Raw genomic sequence first — 25899 nt, 5'->3', positions numbered from 1 at the left:
CTTCATTTTTCTCTCTCACTTTTCTCCAATTTTTTGCATAAACTTTGTTTGGTTCTTGATCCAATCATCATCTACTAGCATAATTCGAGTTGTTTGAAGCAAGATCCAAGGGATTTCTTCAAGATTCGAGGACTGTTGAAGCATGTGTTCATCAATGGCAATTTGATTTTCCAGCTAGATCGTGCACAATTAACACTCAAGCCTTCATCCAAATCATCATATGAGAGCTAAGGAACTTCTGTTTTTGCTTGCCAAGGCCTGAATACACGTGTTTCACTTCTGCCATTCAATTGAAGTTAGAATTCGACTTTAATGATTCATGAAATTGATAGATGCATGTGGTAGGTCTTTCATTGGTGATCAATCTGCAATTTAAATCATTGAAATCCATGGAGAAATGAGGTAGTTACATTGATTAGAAGTTTGATGAGTGAAATTTCCATGGCGCGAATCTTTGAATCTAGGATGAATTAGGTTAAATTGATTTGAGATTGTTGTTGTACACTGAAAGATGATTCCAATGGTATAGGTTTTGTCAATTTTGGTGAACTTTTGTTCTTGAGTGTATGAACTGGATGAATCTGATGAAGAACCCTAGAATTTCGTTTCCAGAAAGTCATTTGATCCATTTGCGCGCTGCTTGCATGGATTTTGATGTTTATGTTCATGCATTGGTTGCATGTTATCCTACATGGCGCGATGATTGGCTGATGTTAAAAGGCGCTGCCACATAAGCTTAAGTGAAACGCAGAGTTTCACTTAAGCGCGCCTCAGTTTGAATAACTGGCTGGTTCGAATCCCAGCTGAAGCACTTCCATATGAGCCTTTTGCATTATTTTCACCTTATGCCTCCATGTGCTTTCTATGTTTTTTTTAATTTTTCCCTTCATTCCAAAAACCATAACTCATTGAATATTGATCCAATTGGCATGGGATTTTTTGCATGATGTTCCTCGTGATCTCTACTATTTTTTTATGATTTTTCCAGAAATTGTGCATGCATGGATTTTAATTTTGGCTAGGGATTGTGTGTACATGTGTTTTCTTGACATGCCTTGCCATTTTGATTGTGAAATGATGAGTTTTGATCCAATGAACTTGAAACTTTGCATGCTTAAAATAGACACCTTGCTGGTCATTTTGGTATAAAGTTTGCATTTTTCTCATTTCTGGTTGATGAGATATGATATGATTAATGTAGGGGTGACAATGTGTGTCACACCTTTGCTTGCTTGACTTGTTGATTTTATTTTCCATGCCAATTGAATGCCAAATGATGTGAATTTTTGCATGATGCTACTTCTGGATGGTAGGATTTCTTGTGATTTTTTATGGAATGTTTCGATGTATTTCTAATTTGTTTGAGATTTTCTCTTCTGGTTGGTCATTTGTGGACTTTTGATGAGTCATGAACTTAGATGATTTGTGAAATGATGGATGTTTATCCTATGAGCTTGAAATTTTGCACATTCATTCTAGACACTTTGAAGTTTATCTTATGAGTGTAGTATCGCGTAACAATCGCATCAGAACTTACATCTGAACGACCTCCGCACTACGTCCTAAGAAAAAGGCCAAGATGGGCTTGGTAAACTAAGGCCCTTGGCTTCTGCGGCACATGATTGAAAGAATAATGCCTTACCACAAATAACTTGTGTGACATTATTAATCCAACATGACCTCCACCAAGTGAATGGACTCGCAAGTCAACTGGCTAAGGAATACTCCACACCAGTCAACAAGACTATGCCATTCTCCTATCCTAGAGTGCGCTCGAGTTGGGATATAGAACTCATCTCACAGAGATCACCAAAGCAAACAGCAATTGTATATCAAGAAATTCAAACATTACAATCAATACAGTTATCCCAAATTACACAAAAATACATCAAATAACAAATATTAATATAGCACAACAAGGGTGAAAAGTAGGCAATACCACCAAGGAAGGTCTAATGATCTTTCCCCAGCAGAGTCGCCACTTTTCTGTAGCGGTGTATTCGTCACTTTATGATTTATTGATTAAATCAAAAGCAAAGCATACAATGAATCGAGTCGCCACCGCACTTTTATTTATCCAAAGGACTGGCTAAAAAGCCAACAAAAGCCTAAGAAGTTTTACACATAGAAAACTAATGAAAAGATCAGAGAGTCTGGGTAAGGGGTAAATTACGCAATGGGAAGGTGTTAGGCACCCAAAACATCCTAGGTACTCCTAGGGAGCCCTTTTCACACTTGTTGTACTAAATTGTTATTTGTTATGAAATATTTATTGTGCAAACATGAATGGGATGATGAGAAAAGAATATACAATTTTTATTGTTTTTGTGTTTGAACGGATGAACCCGTTGCCTACGTACCTTTCCATAAAAGGTAAAGGATCAAAACGCCGTAGTTCGGCTAAAAGATTTCCAAAAGTTAGTGGATTCAATTATAAACACAAGCCCTAAGGTCTTACGTTATCCGCAGGAGAAAACTCAACCTTATGAAACAACAAGTCCATCGTGTGAGAAAAGCTTCAACTTGCTAGTGAGGGGTTAACCCTATAATAAGCAAGGAAGACTTACAATTCAATCAACTAAGGACAACTAGGTGAGATTAACATCAACCAATTAGGATAAATTAAACCTATGGCTAATGTATGAAAATTCAGTAAGAATGGACAAAGCCACAAAACAATTGAATGGGTGGAGTTAATTGATTATGATTATTCACAAAAGGAGGGTCAGAGTATGATTAAGATTGATTCAAAGAAGTATTATGAAATGGATTTTGAAAAGTCAAGGACTTAGGATCCGGGTTTCTAATTTGAAAGCATGAAGATGTTTGCACAATATTTATCTCATGTTTTGAAAGCAATGTGTGAAAAGGTGTAGGACAAAGAGGGATGAATGGATGAAGATGGAGTGTAAAACTTCCTAGAAGGGTTCACCTCTTGAAATCATATAGAAGATGATTCAAGTGTGTCCTTTGGAATAGGCAATGAGCAATAACAAACAAGCAAAGCAAAAGAAGAAAGTCAACCAAAGCGGATACCGGATGCCAATCACTGGACTTATACCAATCTCCTAAAACAAAACTGGATATCAGAGGCCACTCTATGGACTTATACCAATCTCCTCAACAAAGAAATAAAAAGTGGATACCGGATGCCAATCTATCTGGACTTATGCCAATCTCCAACATAACAAAGCAAACACTTGGATGTCAGATGCCAATCTATCTGGGCTTACTCTAACCTCCAACATATGATCATGGGAAAACAAATGCCAAATTACACGGACTTACAATTGCATCCTCACATACAACAAACAAATGCATCAGGCCAAGAGAAGATGAGTGGCCAATGAAATGGTCTTATACTCACTTCCATATCGTAGGAACAATGGCCAATGAATGGTCTTACAATTGTCCTCAATGGGCAAACAACAAAGATATGTCACAAAGACAAATGAAATGATCATGCACTAATGAGCAATTAATGATGATAAATTCACAAAGCATGCAAGCAGACATGTACAAATGAACTAAGTAATCAATCAACCAAAGTCATTTAGCACACTCTATAACCAAGCATCAGGCTCATACAAAGGGTTAGGCATTGAAGCCAACTGGAATAGGGTTAATGGTGCTCTTAACCTTGACATTGAGAGCCAAGGTGAAGCAGATGAAAGGATGTGAGGGGTGTGCCTCATTGCTCTTATCCCTGGTCGGGGAGAGCATTGAATATCAGAAGGTGTGGGAGTTCAGAAAGTAGGAACTCTCTCCACAGGTTATTGACTCGATAGATCTTGAGATTTTACTCACTATGCATCAACACATGTGGTGTGAGCAAGGTGAGTGACACACAGAATAGTAGGAGATAGGCTACATATCTCTTGTGTTCTACCAATTTCCGTATTCAAAGGACTTTTCCTGCTTGGGGACAAAAGTAAACAAGCACAAACATCGCCTCTTAAGGAGGACTTCAGATAGGTGCCTAGCTAGGTAACAAGCCAGGCCTTCCAGACTACATGAAGAAGAAAGTGCTATACCTCAATGCAAATGCTATCAAGCAAAGCAATGCAAGTTCTCAAAGAACTATTAGCAACTATGGTACCTGAAACCAATCAAATATAATCAGTATACCAATCACAAGATCAAAACAAACAGCTAAGAACCAACAGACAACACAATCAATCTCATGTGCAAAGCACAAAGCTCAAAGCAAGTGAGCTAAGCATCCTACAAAACAAACAAGTTAGCTCATAACAATCAAATAAACCAAACTCAATCAACTTGCATTAATCTCCTTAAAGCATTTGCTTCTTAACCTGAAAAGAAAACTCAAACATGAGAAGCAAGACCACTAGGACAAGCCTAGGGTCAAAAGGAGGTGAAAATTTCAAAACAGCAAGTGAAAAATGATCAAAACCAAGATTAATCCAACAAGAATAGAATCCAATTGGCCTCATATCAAAACTATGCACCAAATCCATTTCATGAACAAAACATGTCAAACTAGGCAAGATTGCAACACATTGGAGCCAACAGAATGATCACAATCAAATCCATACAAAAGTAGCTCAATAAATTCCAAGAAAAATCATGCTTAAACAGGACACATTCAATGAACAGCACACCAAATTTCATGCTATTTGGACAAGAGGAAATATGGAAATCAAATTCATGAAGCCATGGTATACAAATACAAGCTCAAACAATGCCACAAATCATGTATCAACTTCATATGAATGCAAAACAGAATTGGCATAAGATAAATGAACCACTCCAAAGCCAAAATGAAGTTAAACATGTCAAGAATCAATCCACAAATATTTAGCTTCATATGATAAGGCATGAGAATTTCACAAGTCATGTAAAAACATATATCATAAGAAGGTCAACAATTGGTCAAACAGGGGAGAAATTACCAAACAAATAGGAAATGCATTCAAAAATTTCAGGAAAATTCACAAGCATTCTCAACATTCACAAGTATCTTCATGCAAAAATCCAGACCATTTTGAGTCTAATAACCATGGTAACAAAAATCAAGAAGTTGGACATGAATGGTGTGACACCAATTGTCACACCTCTACTCAAAAAATCATATCTCATCAACCAGCAATGATAAAATCACAAACTCTACACCAAAATGACCATGAACATGTCTAGTTTAAGCAAAAAAAAATTGAGAGGCATTGGATTAAGTATCAACATTTCACAAGCAAAATGGTAAAGCATACACAAATTGGACACACATGAACAAACCCTAGTCCATTTAAAAATCCACACGTGCATAAATTCTGGAAAAATCACCATAAAAAACTAGAGATCAAGAGGAGCATTTCACAAAAAATCCCACATTATTTGGACAAGTATTGGAAGGGTTATGAATTTTCTAAGATCATCATGTGAAATGAAATAAAAATTGAAAAGAAAATGAAATAAAATAAATTTAAATACGGATAATGGCATTTCCGTAAATAAGCGGCCACTTAAGTGAAACGCCGCGTTTCACTTAAGGGCGTGTCAAGCAGCGATTGGTCTCATGGCCAGAAAACGCGAAAAACATGCAAACACATGGGATTGAATATCAAACACGATTCTGGGTTGGAAAAAAATTAGGGTTTATGCAACATTCAAGGTGTTCTTCGTCCAGATTTCCAGCTAGAACAAATTGTAACCAAAATCAACAAACGATATACCAATGTGTTCATCTCCTAATGCTCATCAATAATCCAACCTTGGTTTTCCCTAATTCGAGCTAACATGGAAGAAACAAGCAACATAAAATTTGACAACCAAACTTCATTTCAACATTTCTCTCTTAATACTCAATGATTTTTCACGATTTAAAGTTCATTGAACTCAGCATGGCAAGATCTATTCAAAGCATCTCACAATTTTAACAATGGCAAGGTTCGAATTCCTACCTGATTTGAAGAACAGGGATGGATTCGTGGTTCTTTGGCCGTGACAAGCTGAAACAGAAGCGCCTTGCGGTTCCAGGTGATGAAGGGAGGAGTGTTGAAGGTTCAGTTGCTTTGATTTCAGCTCAAAAGCTCAACTGCCATGGAAGAGGTTCAATGGAACAATGCTGGTTTTGCTTGTACAGTTGGGAAGTTATGCTTGCAAAAGCTTCAAGAATGATGGCAAGTGATGAATCAATGAACAATAACACGAGCTCTTTGGCAATTTTTCAGAAAAAATCAAGATGAAGAATTGAGAGAGTTTTTGAGAGAAAAAAGTTTGGATCTGAGTTTTTGTAAATTGTGGCTAGGGTTTTCAGTCAGAAACATGCCATATATACTCCTAATTAACAATGCCTAAACGTGGTTAGTGAAATGGTAAATGCCATTAGCTAAAATGGAGGTGTTTTGGACAATTGGTAAAATCACTCATGTTGCATGTGCATGGCATGCTACAGTGCGAAAATTGGGCTCAGCAAACTCCAAATATGGTTTTTAATCAAGTGTAATTGGTAGAATGTGTAGAAAATGTTTAAAATGAAAAGTCACTTTTTACCCCTCCCATTTTAATTCAAGTCACTTGAAAAAAAGCCATTTTGATTGGATGATTTTTGATGGAATGTGATGAAGGATTTGGATAGAGCATGTCAAATATGACTTGTAACAAAAAACCTCACTCAATTTGGCCAAATGGTTCAAGAGTTATGCCACTTTGAAGTTCAAAAATTCTTGAGAATGATTTGATCATAACTTGCCAACCACACATGAGAAATGAGTGTTCTTGGACTTTTTGGAAATGGGAGAACAAGATCTTCAACTTTCATGTTGGACAAAAATTCATTTGAAGCCTGTATGATGAGGTAATTTTGAGGAGAAGAACTTTCCATTTATGGCAATTTCCAATTACAGGTCGACTTACTATTTTTGGAAACTTTTCACCTGACCTCAAATTCTTCAATGATGATGTTTGAAATGTTATATGAGGCTTATATGGACATGAATGAGACCTCTCAAACCAATTCCCACCATCAAATCACTAATTAGATGTATAGTTGACCACAATTGACTTTGCTAGGGTTTTGGTTGACTGAACCATGTTCTGATGAATTCCAAGCCCCTACCCCTTGAGATCTTGATTCAAAATGATATCACAACTCAAATGAACTTCTTATGAATGATCATGGGGCCCAAATTCTTCAAGAATGGCCACCATCTATTGCTCAATGGTTGTTTTTGATTGATTTGACCTAGCTTGCTTCATCTGCAAGTAACATGGTTAGATGACAATATTTTTGTACTTTTGGTTAGTAAACAAATGAAAAGCAATGATATACGAATGTAATACATGCTTGGTGATCAAGAACCACACTCACAAGATAACCCACCCACTAGGAGGGAAGCAAAGGTGCACAAAGATCCTTGAGGCAATGATATGGTATGATATGATGCTATGAGGAATCTTAGGGACAAAATTGGGGTCTTACATTCCCAGCGGAGGCATCTGCGGGTGTTGGTTTCCCCAAGCAAGAGTCGGGATTGATATTTCCCAGCAAGTCAGAGACCGTTGTTTCCCCACAGAGTGCGTTGGTGGTTCCTTCCCTAGTGATGTCCCCAAGTGGATCGGGTGCAGAGGAGGTTTTCCCCAGCAAGGGTTTCCTATTTCCCAGCAGCAGCGCTATTCCCCAGCAGGGTGGAGATCGGAGTGTTGTCGAGTTCCTCAGTAGAGTGCCTTGAGCTCCTCAGAGGAGTCCCTGGAGGGGGATACTTTTTCATGCATTCATCATGTAGATAAGCATAGCATATTGCATAATAAATCGCGTAGCATTTCCATAATTGTGGAGCATTACGCTAAAAATCATGCATCATCATTGCAAGCATAGGCTAGTCTCAAGCCGTGGTTATCGTTTGAGATTTGGTTTCACCAAGGTGAAGATGCTGCTCAAGCCGTGGTTACCGTTTGAGGAGTGGTTTTGCTAGTTGGGAAATCAGCAGCATTGCAAGTATCAGTTATTCGAGTCGTGGTTACCGCTTGGGGTTTGGTTTCTCCGGATGGTGAAGATGTTACTCTGAGGAGTTTAGCATCATGACGTCAGGTTAGCAATGTTCCCCAGTAGTACGATATTGGAGGAAATTTTTCCGTCGGGCGGAGATGGAAATAAAATCAAAGGACGTTACGCGATCAGCGCGAAAATAAAGTTCAATTGGAGAAAAGGAAGTGTTGCGGCATTTTCTGGAGAGCGGGGTTCAAATGGAGATTGGAGTTGAAGATTATATCCGGGATGAGGTCCTCAGGATTATCTTCTGTTCATGTGTCACCTAAGACTTTGGGCCGAGGCTGATAGAGGTCGTTATGGGTGTCTTCTGAGGAAAAGATGCACATGTTACCTTCCTTTTGTGAAGGTGTACCCTCTGATATGTCGCCATCAGAGTGGTGTTTTGGTGTTATTTCTGACGTTGCCAGCGGAATTATCACAAGTTTCTGGAGAACGGGGTTCAAATGGAGAAAAGGAAGTGTTGCGGCATTTTCTGGAGAACGGGGTTCGAATGGAGAAAGGGAGACACAGGGTGTTTTTTGGAGAACGGGGTTCACAATGGCGTTCGCAAGTTATCTTCAGGCGACTGGGGTTCAAAATGGAGAGTGGGGTTCATTATTTGGAAAACAAGGCTACTATGGAGTTGTCGGGGTTCAACCGCGGTGATCCGGGATCATTCGCACAAAAGAAAATGTTTGTTCGGGGTTCAAGAAAACGAAAAATAGGAAATAATCAGAAAGTTTTGGGGTTCAAGAAAAGTAAAAAAAAGTAATAATAATCCCCCGCGGATAGATGGTGTTCAGGCCATAGTTATCCCTGTGTTGCCATTTATTTTGGTATACAGGTCAACATTCTGTTTCGGTATTCAGGTCGACTTTCTCCGTACCAGACGGATGTTTCTTTCGAGATTGTGTCTTTGACGATTCTGACCGGCACTGTTAATTATTTTCCCATCAGAGTGCAAATTGTTCGTCTATTCTTGGTATTCAATCACTCTTCACCCTGATCATCTGAAAGTTGAGGCTATTCATATCGACAGGTTCATAGTGGATTGAATAGGGGCAGCTGTAACACCTCAAAATTTGCCCTCCTCTCTTGGGACTAGCTTAGCATATTGCATTTCATTTTTTAGGACATTAGGCATTGCATCTTTGCATATCCTGTGGCAACATTGAGCAAGTCATCCTCCCAAGTCTTGATCAGAAGATAAAGAGGTTGAGAGATTCAAGCTTGAGGGTCTCAAGAATTGATCACTAATCATCTGAGGGTTTGTGCTTCAATTAGGGTTTCTTGGTTCCTCAATGAGATTGATCATCATCTTGGCAATGGTACATCATCATCATCATGGTTTTATCCTCACCAAGAGATTCATTGTGCTTGATCAGTTCCTTGGGATTAGGGTTTTGACCTCTGGTCAACCCTAATCATCTGTCTTATGCCAATCAGGGTTTTGTCAAGGAGATGAGGTCTTCATTGAGAGAGGGATCATCATATGGTTATATTGAGCTTGTGGAGGCTAGGGTTTCATCCTTGGAGCCATTTCATCAGGAGATTGAGGCTCAAATTCATCTGTGCATAGCCAATTCATCTATCAACTACAAAAGTCAACCACAAGTCAACTGATGGATTTGGAGGTGGGAGAGGATTAGAAACACATCATTCATGTCCAAACAAGTTTCATTTGACATTTCAAACATCAACATTGAAAAAAATAAAGTCAGATGAAAACTTTCCAAAAATAGAAAGTGACTTGTAATTCAAAATTGCCAAAAATGGAAAGGTTTTCTCCTTAAGATTACATGTCCAAAAATGCTTCAAATGAAATTTTGTCCAACATGAGAGTTATAGATCTTGCTCTCACCTTTCCAAAAAGTTCAAGAACATGAATTTCTCATGTGTGGTTGGCAAGTTATGGATCAATCTTGGTCAAGATAATTTGAACTTCAAGCATGCATAACTTTTGAACCAAAAGGCCAAATGGAGTGGGATTTTTTGCCACATTCTTGTTTTGACATGCTCTATCCAATTTAAGCATCAAAGTCCATGAATTTCCATTGCAAAAAAATTTGACTTTTCATTTGAAATTTGGAGGGAAAAGTCAAGTTCAAAAATTATTCATTGAATTCACTTCCTAACACTTGCCTTCGTTTCTGCACAGCATTTTGAAGTGAATTGAAGCCTAAAACGTGCACTGTTCCATTGGTATATGCACATGAGGGTGAATTGCAAAATTGGTCATAAAACTTGGTTTTTGCTTAATCTTTTGCATTTTGGCTAATTGTGATTAGCAAACTCATTAACAGGACATATAAGAGGCTAATCATAACTGTTTTCTTCATTAGCATAACAGAATTCTGAAATCTAGATCTAGATCCAAAAACTCTTCATTTTTCTCTCTCACTTTTCTCCAATTTTTTGCATAAACTTTGTTTGGTTCTTGATCCAATCATCATCTACTAGCATAATTGGAGTTGTTTGAAGCAAGATCCAAGGGATTTCTTCAAGATTCGAGGACTGTTGAAGCATGTGTTCATCAATGGCAATTTGATTTTCCAGCTAGATCGTGTATAATTAACACTCAAGCCTTCATCAAAATCATCATATGAGAGCTAAGGAACTTCTGTTTTTGCTTGCCAAGGCCTGAATACACGTGTTTCACTTCTGCCATTCAATTGAGGTTAGAATTCGACTTTAATGATTCATGAAATTGATAGATGCATGTGGTAGGTCTTTCATTGGTGATCAATCTGCAATTTAAATCATTGAAATCCATGGAGAAATGAGGTAGTTACATTGATTAGAAGTTTGATGAGTGAAATTTCCATGGCGCGAATCTTTGAATCTAGGATGAATTAGGTTAAATTGATTTGAGATTGTTGTTGTACACTGAAAGATGATTCCAATGGTATAGGTTTTGTCAATTTTGGTGAACTTTTGTTCTTGAGTGTATGAACTGGATGAATCTGATGAAGAACCCTAGAATTTCGTTTCCAGAAAGTCATTTGATCCATTTGCGCGCTGCTTGCATGGATTTTGATGTTTATGTTCATGCATTGGTTGCATGTTATCCTACATGGCGCGATGATTGGCTGATGTTAAAAGGCGCTGCCACATAAGCTTAAGTGAAACGCAGAGTTTCACTTAAGCGCGCCTCAGTTTGAATAACTGGCTGGTTCGAATCCCAGCTGAAGCGCTTCCATATGAGCCTTTTGCATTATTTTCACCTTCTGCCTCCATGTGCTTTCTATGTTTTTTTTAATTTTTCCCTTCATTCCAAAAACCATAACTCATTGAATATTGATCCAATTGGCATGGGATTTTTTGCATGATGTTCCTCGTGATCTCTACTATTTTTTTATGATTTTTCCAGAAATTGTGCACGCATGGATTTTAATTTTGGCTAGGGATTGTGTGTACATGTGTTTTCTTGACATGCCTTGCCATTTTGATTGTGAAATGATGAGTTTTGATCCAATGAACTTGAAACTGTGCATGCTTAAAATAGACACCTTGCTGGTCATTTTGGTATAAAGTTTGCATTTTTCTCATTTATGGTTGATGAGATACGATATGATTAAAATAGACAATGTGTGTCTCACCTTTGCTTGCTTGACTTGTTGATTTTATTTTCCATGCCAATTCAATGCCAAATGATGTGAATTTTTGCATGATGCTACTTCTGGATGGTAGGATTTCTTGTGATTTTTTATGGAATGTTTCGATGTATTTCTAATTTGTTTGAGATTTTCTCTTCTGGTTGGTCATTTGTGGACTTTTGATGAGTCATGAACTTAGATGATTTGTGAAATGCTGGATGTTTATCCTATGAGCTTGAAATTTTGCACATTCATTCTAGACACTTTGAAGTTTATCTTGGCTTTGGTTTGATGCATTTATCATGTATGGATTCTGTTTTAGGCTTGTGTGAAGTTGATGCATGAAATTGTGCCCTAATTGAGCTTGTTTTGCCTTGCCTTGCCTTATGGAATTTATTTGCCATGTTTCCACTTGTCCAAATGACTTGAAATTTGGTATGATAATCATGTGATGAATTCTGTTTAGCCATGATTTTTCTTGGGATTTATTGAATCATTTTTGAATTGATTTGGATTGATTCATTCTGTTTGCTTCAATGAGCTTTCAATTTGCATGCCTTGCCTTAAATGCTTTATAAAATGAAATTGGTTGATGATATGAACATGAGACCACTTGGATATTGTTCTAATTTGATTGAACTTGATTTATGCCAATTTGCATGTTCTGTTTTGAATTATTTCTCCCTCTTTGACCCTAGGCCTTGTCCTAGTGGTTTGTGCTTATGTTTGAGTTGTGTTTTCAGGACAAGAAGTATATGGCCTTGAGGAGTTTGATTCATTTGCTCATTTGGATTGATATTTGGTTGATGTTGATTAACATTAAGTTGTGTTGTAGGTGGATTAGCTCCTTTGAGTTGAGCTTGTGCTTTGCCTTGATGCATTGTTGTTTAACTGTGTACAGATGTTGACTATTAACTGTCTGTTTGACTTTTTTGAATTGAATACTAACTGAGCTAGATTGTTTTTAGGTACATTAGTTGCTATAGTTCTTTTGAACTTTCTTTTGCTGTTGCTTGGTTGCTTAACCAATTGAGGTAGAATTCTTTGACTTCATGTAGTCTGGAAGACCTGGCCTGTTACTTGGTCAGGCACCTGTCTGAAGTCCTCCTTAAGAGGCAATGCTTGTGTATGTTTATCTTTGTGCCAAGCAGGAAAAGACCTTTGATAAGGCAATTGGCAAAGAGATGTGCAATCCATCTCCTGCTATTCTGTGAGTCATCCCTTTGCTCACACAACTGGTGTTGATGCATTGAGGATATTAACCCAAGATCCTTGTTGACTCAGTCATAAGTGTAGAAGGGTTCCCACTTTCTGAACCCACACTTTCATTTGTCTGAAGCTCTCCCTGGCCAGGGATAAGAGCTGTGAGGCACACCCCTCACTTCCCATTTCATTTGCTTCACCCTAACTCTCAATGTTAGGGTTAAGAGCTAACATCACCCTGATACAGTTGGCTTGCTTTTGCAGCCTAACCCTTGTGTGAGCCCACTTTGTCTGTATATAGTGTGTGCTAATTGTGTATGTTTGCCTTGTTGTGCTTGTATGCTTTGCTTTGCCTGTTTAGGATTAGCTTGCTGCCTGTGCAAGTTAGATAGACAAATCAACCTAGGACCATTGTGGAATACATGATAACTATTAGGCTCGAGTCAGTCTCCCTTCTAGTTTGTCATTTTCCAGTCTCTGGTTAGGAGAAAGTTTCTCCCCTGTTAAGGGGAACTACGTTGCCCTGATCCTCATACCAGATGAAGTACGTAGGCAGGAGGTCGTACGAGATCTCTCCGGGCACCCTTTTTCTTTTTGTGTGTGTTTGCTTGACAGTTGCTAGGCTCGAGTTCCCGACTCCTTAGTAAATTGTTGTCTGTTATCCTTCTTGTGTGTTAGGAGATGGATGTAAGCCCAGCGATTGGCATTCTGTATCCTATTGTTGTGTGCTTGGAGTCCGATATAAGTCCAGCAATTGGTATTTGGTTTCCAGTGTGGGTTTGTTTGGTTCGGAGTCTGATGTAAGTCCAGCGATTGGCATTCGGTCTCCATGTTTGCCTGTTCGCGTGTGTTTTGTTTCGACGTGCGTGAGCCGAACTACAGTAGCTCTGATTCTCATTCCAGATGAGATACGTAGGCATAGGATGCGATATCCTAGCGAGCCCTTTCCCTCTTATCCCACCTGTGTTGTTTCAAGTGTGTGTGTGTGATGTTTGTGAGCAGTTTTAGCAACCTTTCTTCTATCTTTTTGAGCGTGGATCCCGTCGAGTACGACGGATGCGTAGGGGTGCTAATACCTTCCCTTCGCATAACCGACTCCCGATCCCATCTCTTTGGTCGCGAGACCATGTCTTTTCCAGGTTTACTTCGAGCGTTTCCTTTCCCTCTTTGGGATAAATAACGCACGGTGGCGGCTCTGTTTGTTTTGTTTTAGCCCGCCGGGTGTTTTTCGCGGATGCGACAGGATGATGTATATCATCCCAGCTTTCCAAAGATGTATAGATCGTGCATTTTAATTAAGGTTTGGACCTCTGTAATTTTGGCCGGAAAATCCAAGCTCACCGGAGAAGACGGTGGCTCCGGTGACCGTCCCAACTCCAGATCAAATCTGGACCGTGTGATCTCTTTTCCAAATCTAATCTGGACCTTCCATTGTTATGACTTTTTATATTGCCTCGTGTGTCTCAGTTGACTAAGGCATATGGTACACGCGCGCTGAGAGCCCTTGGATCTGCCAAGTCATTTAATGAAATGAATCCAACGCTCGTTCTTTTTTCTATTTTCTTATTTAATCCATTTTATTTTCTTAATTCCATTTTATTTCAAAAATCAATATCTCTTTCATTTTTTATCCAAAGATTATGGGACCAATTGCATTAGTCTCCAAATAATTTCTAGTTTCTATTTCTGATTTTTAATATTTTTTATTTTGTCATTTGATATTTTTTGTGAATTTTTTCTTTTCTGGTTATTTTTAATTCATTTTAAATAGTTTTTGATATTCAAAAAATAAAAAAATATTTTCCTAACCTATTTGAATGATGATGGATCTATGAAAAATATTCTCATCAATTTATAAATTGATTTGAGATTTATTTGAGATTTTAGTTCAATTAGGTTATTTTTACTCATTTTTAATTGATTAAAAATAGTTTCTGACTTTTAAAAATGCTGAAATTTTTTGTCAAACTTTGTTTGACCTTGTTGAACTTAGGATAAATTACTTGGACCTTTCAAGGTTGATTTGAGGTGATTTTGAAGTTTGACCTTTCCATTATTTTTAATTCAAGTTTATTTTAATATTGAAAATGCCAAAAATATTATGCTTATTGTTTGATCTCCAATCTTCATCTCATTTCTGGTATATCATTGTTTGACTTTGACTTTCAATGTCATTTGGTCAATACATATGGATTGGTACATATTATTTCATCTTATGCATTTTGGTCTTTCCATTTCCTTATCCTTTCTTCATCTTCTTCTTCATCTTCTTCTTCTTCTTTCCTTTTGATCAATGAGTTGAAGGTTGATAAGTTGGTATTAATTAAGGAGACTTAATCTTCCATGATTCAAATCTAATTCATCTTGATCAATTGATCAAGTGAATGGCTTTGCATTAAGGATAGGTTGTCTTCTAAATCATGCAAAAGGCTTAAACCAATACAAGATCAATTCTCATTTTCTTTTTGGCATGGCAAGTTGTTGGGACTTGGTTCACTAATCAAGACTCCTAACTTGTGTTTGTTGCCTACATTATTATTGACCGGCCTCAGATAGTTGTGACTTCTACATAAGTCCAATTACGATTGCTTAACATAGCACTAAATTTGCCTTATGGCACACTAACTACTAACACTAACTATTGACAATTAACATTTACTTTATGCACTTTATCTTTATTGCAATTTACTATTCTTGCACATATTATCCATTTGCTTTTCTCTTTGCTCATTTGAGCACATGTTTATGTTAATGCCATTTTCCTTTTGCTCACTTGAGCACATAATTGTGTATATATTATTATGCTTGTATTTTGTTTTGATTATTGTGAACCAAATGCAAAGAAATGGACTTAGTTTCTAGGACTTTCCCTATGCAAAGAATGGAGAATTGGACTTAAATTCTAGGACTTTCCTTATACAAAATTGGAGTAAATGGACCTTAATGAAGAAGATGGATTAGAATGACCAAATCTCTAAACTCACTCTTGTCCATTCTTGTTTTACTTCATGGAACTTTTGATGTGTGTGCTTTTGTGCTAGGGATTCTATGAGCTCAATTGAAGGACCATTGCCATGTTCATCCAAAGTGAAAGATACAAGACACATTGAGGATCTCTTATGAGGCTTGTTTGATTGCTTATGCTTTGTGATTGCTTATTCCAAAGGATGGGAGCTACTTAGATCATCAATATGATCTTAAGAGAGGAACTCCTTTTGTGGTCTTGTTTCTTTTCCTTCATCTCTTGTATGATTAGGACTTTAGCCAATTTTCTTCTTCCCTCCACTCTAACCCAAGCCAAAAATTTTGTGCAAACACTTAACACTTCTTTTCAAACATTAGAAACCTAAGCATTATGCTTTTGATTTTCAAACTTTCTTTTCATAACACTTATTTGAATTGAATCTTTAAGTCAACTTTGACCATATTTTGTAAATACTTTTCATTGGTAAATATAACCCATTCAAATGCTTTTGTGGTTTCAATGGCCACTTTCTTGATCAAAACTTTCCATAACCTTTAGCTATTAGGTTTGAGTTATCCTTGAGGTAGATGTAATACTCACCCATATCCTTAGTGATGGACAATGAGTCTTCCATGCTTATTATAGGCTTAACCCCTCACTAGCATGTTGAAGCTATCCTCACATGATGGATTTGTGGTTTTAGGCTGAGTTTTCTCCCTTGGATAACAAAAGACCTTTAAGGCTTTTGGACCAATCAATTCACCAACTTGTTTTGAGATTTTTACCCCGAACTACGAGGTTTTGATCCTAATCTTTTTAAGATGGTACGTAGGCAATGGGTTTATCCATCCAAACACAAAATGTAAATAAACTTGTATATTCTTTCCTCATCTCTCCAATCATGTTTGCACAAACAAAATTTTCACAAAAACAACAGCCTTACAACAAGTATGAAAAGGGCTCCTTAGGAGTACCTAGGATGTTTTGGGTGCCTAACACATTCCCATTACACAACCAACCCCCTTACCAAGATCTCTGTTTCTTTTATTAGTTTTTGTTAAAACTATTAGGTTTTTGTTCGCTTTCTAACCTTCCTTTGGATAAATATAAGTGCGGTGGCGACTCGACTTGTATGATTTACCTTGGATTTAGTCAATATCTCTAATGGTAACGAATACCCCGCTACAGAAAAGTGGCAACTCTGCTGGGGAGAATTTGCCTAGTGGGTTTTGCCTACTTTTCATGCTTGTTGTGTTGTATTGTCTTGTGACATATTTTTGTGCAATTTGGGATTACTGTATTGTATGTAATGATTGAATTGCTTGATATTAATTCCTTGTATGCTTGGTGATCTTTGTGAGATGAGTTCTATACCTGGACTCGAGTGCACTTAGGATAGGAGAATGGCGAGTCTTGTTGACTTGTGTGGAGTTATTCCTTAGCAAGTTGACTTGCAAGTCCATTCACTTGGTGGAGGTCATGTTGGGATCAATAATGTCACACAAGTAAGTTGTGGTTAGACATTACTCTTTCCAATATAGACCTTAGAAGCCAAGGACCTTAGTTTACCAAGCCCATCTTGGCCTTTTTTTAGGATGTAGTGCGAAAGTCGTTCGAATGTAAGATTTGATACGATTGTTACGCGATACTACACTCATAAGAGTCTCTCTTGAGAATATTTTTGGAATACGAGTGGTCGTTTATCCGATAATATCCGAAAGATGGGATGATGACTATGGGAACCTCTTGTAGAACATGTTTGGCAGGTTTAAACCCTAGTACATTCCCTTTGGGTGGTTCTTAACCTAAACTCCATGCTCGTGACTTACAACAAACCCTTAATTCATGGTTGATCCGTTCATGTATCCTTAATATCAATGGAACTTGGGTGTTGATAAGGTGTAAACCATAATCCACCAAAATGGATGATTGATATGAAGGATGATATGATCCATCCCATGACCTTTGTTTGGTGTGCTTTGCTTGATCCTTGAGTGTGATTGTTGCATTCATGCACTCATTTGCATCCATACCATCAATAATGAAGAAAATTTTCAAGGAACTTAAGGGGGTTTATTTGCAAAATTTTCAGACATGGAAAGACAAAGAAGGAATACAAAGAAGTACAGCTTCAGAGAACCAGATTTGAAAGAGTTAAGGAATTTGACATCTTATGTACTAGATCCCTTGGGTTTCAAGGCTCGTTTTGGGAAGCTTCTGCCTCTTCTGACTACTCAAGTGGATGAGGGGTTGATGAGTGTATTGGTGCAGTTTTATGATCCTTTGTATCGTTGCTTCACGTTTCCGGATTTCCAGCTTTTACCTACCCTTGAGGAGTATGCCTACCTTGTGGGTATACCGATTCTAGACCAGTTGCCATTTAGTGGCTTGGAGAGTATTCCTACTTCTCAAGAGATAGCTGACATGTTGCACATAGATGAATCTCTGGTTGGTGCTCATATGGCTATCAAAGGTGGAATTCAAGGTCTTCCTTCTGAGTTCCTCATTGCTCAAGCTACTGTATATGGGAAGGCCATGAGTGAGGATGCCTTTGAAGCCATATTTGTACTTCTCATTTATGGATTGGTATTGTTCCCCAACATCGACAAGTTTTGGATGTAAACGCTATTAGGATTTTCTCTACTCTTAATCCCGTTCCGACTCTGTTGGGTGATACCTATTTCTCTTTGCATATGAGCAATGCAAAGGGTGGTGGTGTCGTTGTGTGTTGTTTGCCTCTGTTGTATAAGTGGTTTATTTCTCACTTACCGCAGACGGTCGCCTTCAAGGAGAACAAGGGATGTCTACGGTGGTCCACGAGACTCATGTCTCTCACTAATGATGATATCTCTTGGTACAACCGTGTGTATGATAGTGTGCAGATTATCAACTTTTGTGGTGAATTCTCCAACGTACCTCTTCTTGGTACATGTGGTGGGATTAACTACAACCCCGTTTTAGCACGTCGTCAACTTGGGTTCCCCCTAAAGGATAAACCCAATAACATTCTGTTAGAGGGTGTATTCTTTCAGAAGGGTAAAGATCCCCAAAACTTGAAGGGCAGAATGGTCCGCGCCTGGCGCAAGATTCATAAGAAAGGAAGAAAGGAGTTGGATCCTAAGAATTGTGTTGCTATGGAGCCGTACACTACTTGGGTTAGGAAGCGAGCGTCTGAGTATCTCATGCCTTACGAGTATCTGAGACCTACACCTTTGGTTATGGTTGGGCCTTCAACCTTCCCTAACCAAGGAGTAGAGGAGTTGAGAGACGAAGACCGATCACGTGCCTGGATCCGTGAAAGGGAAGAGTTGCTTCAACAGATCAAGGAGAAGGATGCTTTAATAGAGTTCCTCGAACAGCAGGTTATTGAAGATTCTGATGATGCATGAACTTCTCTACTTCCTCAGTCTTCCTAGTTTTGGAAAAGGAAGTACGATCGACTCGCCAAGGAGAAGGCGGATATTGAGGCAGCCTACGAGAGGGAGGTGAAGAGGCTTCGTGCATCTTATCTTCCTGTGTCCTGAGCTTTAGATGATTGTTTCTAGGGATCCATAGGATGATTATTTTCCTTTTCTCTTGTATATGGTTACCGATATTATACTTCTTTGGTGTAAAATATTTCCCAGATATTATGTTTCCATATAAAAGTGTTTAATATTTCCAAACTTTGCAAATAGAACCCTAAAGTTCTTTTGAAATAAAAGAAAAAAAGCATATGCACAAACATTGCATGCATCATGTGCATAAGCAGGTTTTGTTCCCGGCTTCTTGTCCTGTGGTCTAACTCTGTGTTCTTCATTTATTTTGAAGACAAGATGACTCATCGGTACTACACCAGAGTCAACACTTCAAGACTGATGGATCATTTGGAACAAGAGAACCGTGAGCTGAAAGAGGAAGTGGCCAGATTGAGTGCCTTGATGGAATCATTCTTGGCTGCCCAGAGCCAGTCTTCTCCGACGCCTTCAACTCCTCCCCAGAGGACAGTCATCTCTGAGATTGTCTCCTCGACGGTGCCTGCAGCCAGTGCACGCTTTGTTCCAACGGCCATGCCAGCCGGGTTCCCGTGGGGGATGCCTCCCAATTTCATGCCCGAAGGTCCTTCTCCTACCTTTGCTTCTATGCCGGCATCTAGCCCGGTCCTTGTTGTTCCTCCTCCTGTCTTGCATACTATGCCCAGGGTAGACGACACCATCTATCATTCTGAGCCATCTGAAGGCCCAAATGTCTATGAGAAGATGGACGCTATGAACGATCAACTTCTTGAGCTTCACAAGGAATTCAAGACTTTTAGAGGAAAGGATCTTTTCGGCAAGTCTGCTGCCGAACTCTGCTTGGTTCCCAATGTGAAGATCCCTGTGAAATTCAAGGTCCCTGACTTTGAGAAGTACAAGGGAAATACTTGTCCTCTCAGCCACCTGGTCATGTATGCCAGGAAGATGTCGACTCAAACCGACAATGACCAATTGCTCATCCACTACTTTCAGGACAGTCTGTCCGGTGCCGCTCTGCGTTGGTATATGGGTTTAGATAGTGCGAACATTCGATCCTTCAACGACCTTGGCGAGGCCTTCATCAAGCAATACAAGTACAATATGGATATGGCTCCCGATAGGGATCACTTGAGTGCCATATCCCAGAAGGACAAGGAAACGTTTAAAGAATACGCCCAGAGGTGGCGAGAGTTGGCAGCACAGATTATGCCCCCGCTTGAAGAGAAAGAGATGACTAAGATCTTTTCGAAGACCTTAAGTTCTTTTTATTATGAGCGGATGATTGCTAGCGCTCCTTCTGATTTCACCGAGATGGTGAATATGGGGATGCGTCTAGAAGAAGGGGTTAGAGAAGGACGTCTAACAAGAGAAGAAAGCTCTCCTGCCAAACGTTATGGGGCGTTTGCGAAGAAGAAAGATGGAGAGGCACATGCTGTGACCTCCCATGTAAAACCAAGAAGACCCTCTGTGAGGAGGAAGACTGTGCGTCCTGTTAGTAACCAGCACCAGGTGGCTCATATAGCACCTGTCTTCAGAGACAATCAACAGTACCAGCAACATAACAACAATCAGCAACCACATCCGCAATATCAACAACAACAACACCGACCGCAACAGCAGGCCTACCAGCCTCGAAACAGTAATCAAACTAGCACGAGTTACGAGAGGAAAAGGGTCACCTTCGATCCTATTCCAATGACATATGCAGAATTATATCCCTCTTTGATAGAGAGGAAATTGATTACTTCGAGAGACCCACCGGCTATACCTGCTAACCCCCAGTGGTGGTATAAGCCCGAGTTACATTGTATCTACCATTCTGGTGCTCCCGACCATGACGTGGAGAATTGTTACCCTTTGAATACCAAGGTTCAAGACCTTGTGAGATGTGGCATTCTGTGTTTCGAGGATGTAGGTCCTGATGTGAAGAAGAACCCATTGCTCGAGCATGGGAAATCTGTCAATATGGTCCAGGGCTGCCCTAGCAAATACAAAGTCAAATATGTCAGACATATTCGACAATCGCTGGTCGAGATGCATCGTTTTCTATGTGAGTATAGTCACTATGAGCATGACCATGATGGATGTCGAGTCTATTCTGTCAACCAGAGAGGTTGTCGCCAGGTGCGCAAGGATGTTCAAGAAATGTTGGATGAAGGAGTTATTGAGATCCTTCAGAACATAAATATTGACTAAGATAAGCCCGAAGTCAATGTGATTTCTCTAGTGTTTCGAATCCTCGAGCCTGTTATCATCAAGTATGATAGTAGCAAGCAGAAGGCGTTTCCTGCACTGATCATTAAGCCTGTCGGTCCTGTACCGTACTCGTCCGAAAAAGCAATTCCCTATCGCTACATTGCTGTCGCGGTAGAAAATGGGAAAGAAGTGTCCTTGCCATCTTCCTCTGTTGTTAACATTGCGGATGTTAGTGGTTTGACCCGCAGTGGTCGTGTATTTTCAGCACCACCAAGGCACCAACCTAATGCTGATTTTGTTGAACGCCCGACGAGGAATGCAATGAGCACTCCGAATCCGACACCTGTTGTTAAGCCCTCCTCTACATTGGGAACTCCTGCTTCTGCTGGCCCAAGCGGCAATGTGAAAGAAGATTGTGATGAGATGCTGAGGCTCATCAAAAGAAGTGAGTACAATGTTGTAGACCAACTTCTACAAACGCCATCCAAAATATCGGTGTTATCCTTGCTTTTGAATTCAGAACCACACCGAGAGGCTCTGTAGAAGGTTTTGGATATGGCATATGTAGATCACGATGTCACGATAGAATAATTCGATAGCATTGTTGCAAACATTACCGCTTGTAACAACTTGAGCTTCTGTGACTCTGATCTCCCCGAGGAGGGAAGAGACCACAACTTGGCATTACATATATCTATGGGTTGCAAAGACGACACCATGTCCAATGTGCTGGTGGACACTGGGTCATCACTGAACGTACATCCAAAATCCACTCTTTCGAAAGTGTCATATCAAGGGCCTCCCATGAGGCAGAGTGGAATTATTGTGAAAGCTTTCGATGGGTCGCGTAAAACTGTGATTGGGGAAGTTGATCTCCCAGTCAAAATCGGACTGAGTGATTTCCAGATTACCTTCCAGGTTATGGATATTCACCCATCGTATAGCTGTCTCCTAGGAAGACCATGGATTCACGAGGCGGGCGCCGTGACATCCACCCTACACCAGAAACTGAAATTTGTGAAGAACAAGAAACTTGTGGTGGTAGGGGGAGAAAGGCTCTCCTGGTCAGCCACTTGTCTTCCTTCTCATATATAGATGCTGAGGATGAAGTTGGAACTCCTTTCCAAGCTTTATCTATTGCTGAGCCTATTGAGAAGAGAACTCCTTCATTTGCTTCCTATAAAGATGCAAAGTTGGCCATTGAGTATGGTGCGACTGCTGGTTCAGGAAAAATGATTGAGCTAGAAGACAACAAGTCTCGGGTTGGCATAGGCTTTTCTTCTGGGGTTTTCAACACCAAAGGGCTGTTCAAGAGTGGAGGTTTCGTCCACACCGGTCAGGATGAAGAAGCTGCTGCCATTTTGGAAGAAGATACAGAGGATTCTGGCAATTTCATCATCCCTGGAGGGGTCTGCAACAATTGGGTCGTTGTGGATGTTCCTACAGTAATCCATAAGTCAACGTAATGATCATTGTGTTTAAAAACCCTCCTCCCATGCCAAAAGGAGGAGTGGTGACATTGTTGGCGCATCAATACAATGATATTTTCATTCAATAAATTCATGTTAGATGTTTGTTTTTCCAATCATTTTCCCTTTTTGCTTTTTTGCATGAAATTTGGTGATCACATAAAACCTAAAAATAAGAATAAAATCAATCTTTTCATCTGCATAATGATTTGCCTTGTTTGGATTCTAAAAGCTTTTCATATCCAAAATCATTATGCAGGTTGATCAAACCCATTGAACATAATGATCCAACACCATCTCCCAATTTTGAGTTCCCTGTATTCAAGGAAGAAAAAGATGATGTTGAAGAGATTCCTGATGAGATTACCCGTTTACTTGAGCATGAAGAGAAGATCATTCAGCCGCATCTCGAGAATCTGGAAACAGCCTACTTGGGGTCTGAAGATTGTGTGCGAGAAGTCAAGATTGGGGCACTCCTGGAAGAATCTGTTAAGAAGGGGTTGATTGAATTGCTACGAGAATATGTCGACGTCTTTGCTTGGGCGTATGAAGACATGCCTGGTCTAGATACAGATATTGTGCAACATTTTCTACCCTTGAAGCCTGAGTGCGTGCCTGTGAAGCAGAAGCTCAGAAGAACTCATCTTGATATGGCAGTAAAGATCAAAGAGGAAGTTCAGAAGCAAATTGATGCAGGGTTTCTGGTGACTTCAACATATCCTCAATGGGTGGCCAATATTGTGCCCGTGCCTAAGAAAGATGGAAAAGTCCGGATGTGTGTGGACTATAGAGACTTGAATAAAGCTAGTCCAAAAGATGATTTCCCTCTACCACATACCGATATGTTGGTAGATAATACAGCTAAATTCAATGTCTTCTCATTTATGGACGGATTTTCCAGATATAATCAGATCAAAATGGCACCCGAGGATATGGAGAAGATAACATTCATCACACCTTGGGGAACATTCTGTTATCGAGTGATGCCCTTCGGTTTGAAGAACGCCGGAGCCACGTATCAACGAGCTATGACTACCTTGTTTCATGATATGATACACAAGGAGATCGAGGTATATGTTGATGATATGATTGCTAAATCAAGAACGGAAGTTGAACATGTAGAGCACTTGTTGAAGCTTTTTCAGCGTTTGAGGAAGTATAAGCTTCGTCTGAATCCCAACAAGTGTACATTTGGAGTCCGTTCTGGCGAGTTATTGGGCTTTATTGTCAGTAAAAGAGGTATTGAGGTTGATCCTGCAAAGGTCAAAGCAATACAAGAGATGCCTGCGCCCAAAACTGAGAAGCAAGTCCGAGGTTTTCTTGGCCGCTTGAATTATATTTCCAGATTCATATCCCACATGACTGCCACATGTGCGTCGATATTCAAGCTCCTCCGGAAAGATCAGTCCCATGATTGGACCGAGGATTGCCAAAAAGCTTTCGACAGTATTAAAGAGTATCTGTCTGAACCTCCGATTCTATCTTCGCCTGTAGAAGGAAGACCTTTGATCATGTATCTAACTGTTCTTGAAGACTCAATGGGTTGTGTCCTTGGTCAGCAAGACGAATCAGGGAAGAAAGAGTATGCTATTTACTATCTGAGTAAGAAGTTCACTGATTGTGAGTCTCGATACTCAATGCTTGAGAAGACATGCTGTGCTTTGGCTTGGGCTGCTAAGCGCTTACGCCAGTATATGATAAATCATACGACCTGGGTGATATCCAGAATGGACCCAATTAAGTATATCTTCGAGAAGCCTGCTTTAACAGGGAGGATTGACCGTTGGCAGATGTTGTTATCTGAGTATGCGTGCATATAATTTTCAAACATTCGGATATTCATATTGCATTTCTTTGCCATATATCTTTGTTTGTTATTCTCTGCTAGTTGGTAATACATTCCCAAGCAGATGTCGGTGTCTGATCCCTCAATATAGAGTCAGCCCATTAAGTAGAAAATGTTTATCTTTCCTTCCGCATTCCCCACTGAGTTATATCCTCGTGGACGACGGTTATTTTCGCTTCCTCCCAACACATATATTGGGATGGGTTCCCCTATTGAGTTATATCCTCACTAGGAGGAGTCTTCATTCAGTTTGCCTCTTTGGTTTGATCCTAATTTGTCCTTCTTGTGACTGTTTCCTGTGTTTCCCCATGGTATAAATGAATAATTGCTCAGTAATCAGTAATCATTCATCTTATCCCCGGCGGAGTCTGTGGTTTTCTACCCTTATACCGGTAGTTGTAAACCCTATTGTGCTCCCCTTTGCAGAGTTAACCTTTTCGTTCATCCTAGATGATGACGTTTACTCTTCCGTGGTTTTCTACCCAGTATCCGGTAGATGTAATCCCCTCCTTAACAGTTATCATTATCCAATATTCGGCGGTGATATTCCCTCATTCTTTTGGATAATTGCTCTGTTTAGGCAATTTTATCCCCAGAGAGTCATCTTTCATTTACCGGTTGTCGGTAATGTTTGTTGCTCTCCTTGAATGGTCATCATTATATACCTAGTTTTGGTATCCCGATGCCTTTCTCTTTGACGGTCGATTTATCCTTTATTAACCCAGTAACCGGTTGTGGATAATCTTCCATGCGAGTATATTATCTACATTCTGATGGTAATAGATAATATATCTCATGCACTCTTTGGTCGAAGCTTTTTGTTCTTCCCCAGTTGAGTAAGATTCGTATCCCTGTTTTGGAATCGAATGTCCATCCCTTAATCGAGTTTGCTTTTTGCCCTGTTTTTGGATGATGAGTGTTTTGGGAATATTCCCCGATTCACGCTTTGGTTGGTCACCTATTATATGCCCAATAACCGACATCCCTGGTGTTCCTTCCTTCTGCTCCCTATTATGACTTTTTGTCCCCTGTGGAGTCAGATTTGCCTGAGTTGAAATATACCTTTTTAGGTCTTCCTCAGATGATTTGGTTGATTTATATCTCTCACCCTTATACCGGTCTTAGATATTCATTCTTCCCGAG

Source organism: Lathyrus oleraceus, chromosome 1 (assembly GCF_024323335.1).
Source record: "Lathyrus oleraceus cultivar Zhongwan6 chromosome 1, CAAS_Psat_ZW6_1.0, whole genome shotgun sequence".
Lineage (NCBI taxonomy): Eukaryota > Viridiplantae > Streptophyta > Magnoliopsida > Fabales > Fabaceae > Lathyrus > Lathyrus oleraceus.
The sequence above is the reverse complement of the archived record's forward strand: the minus strand, read 5'-3'. Positions refer to the sequence as shown.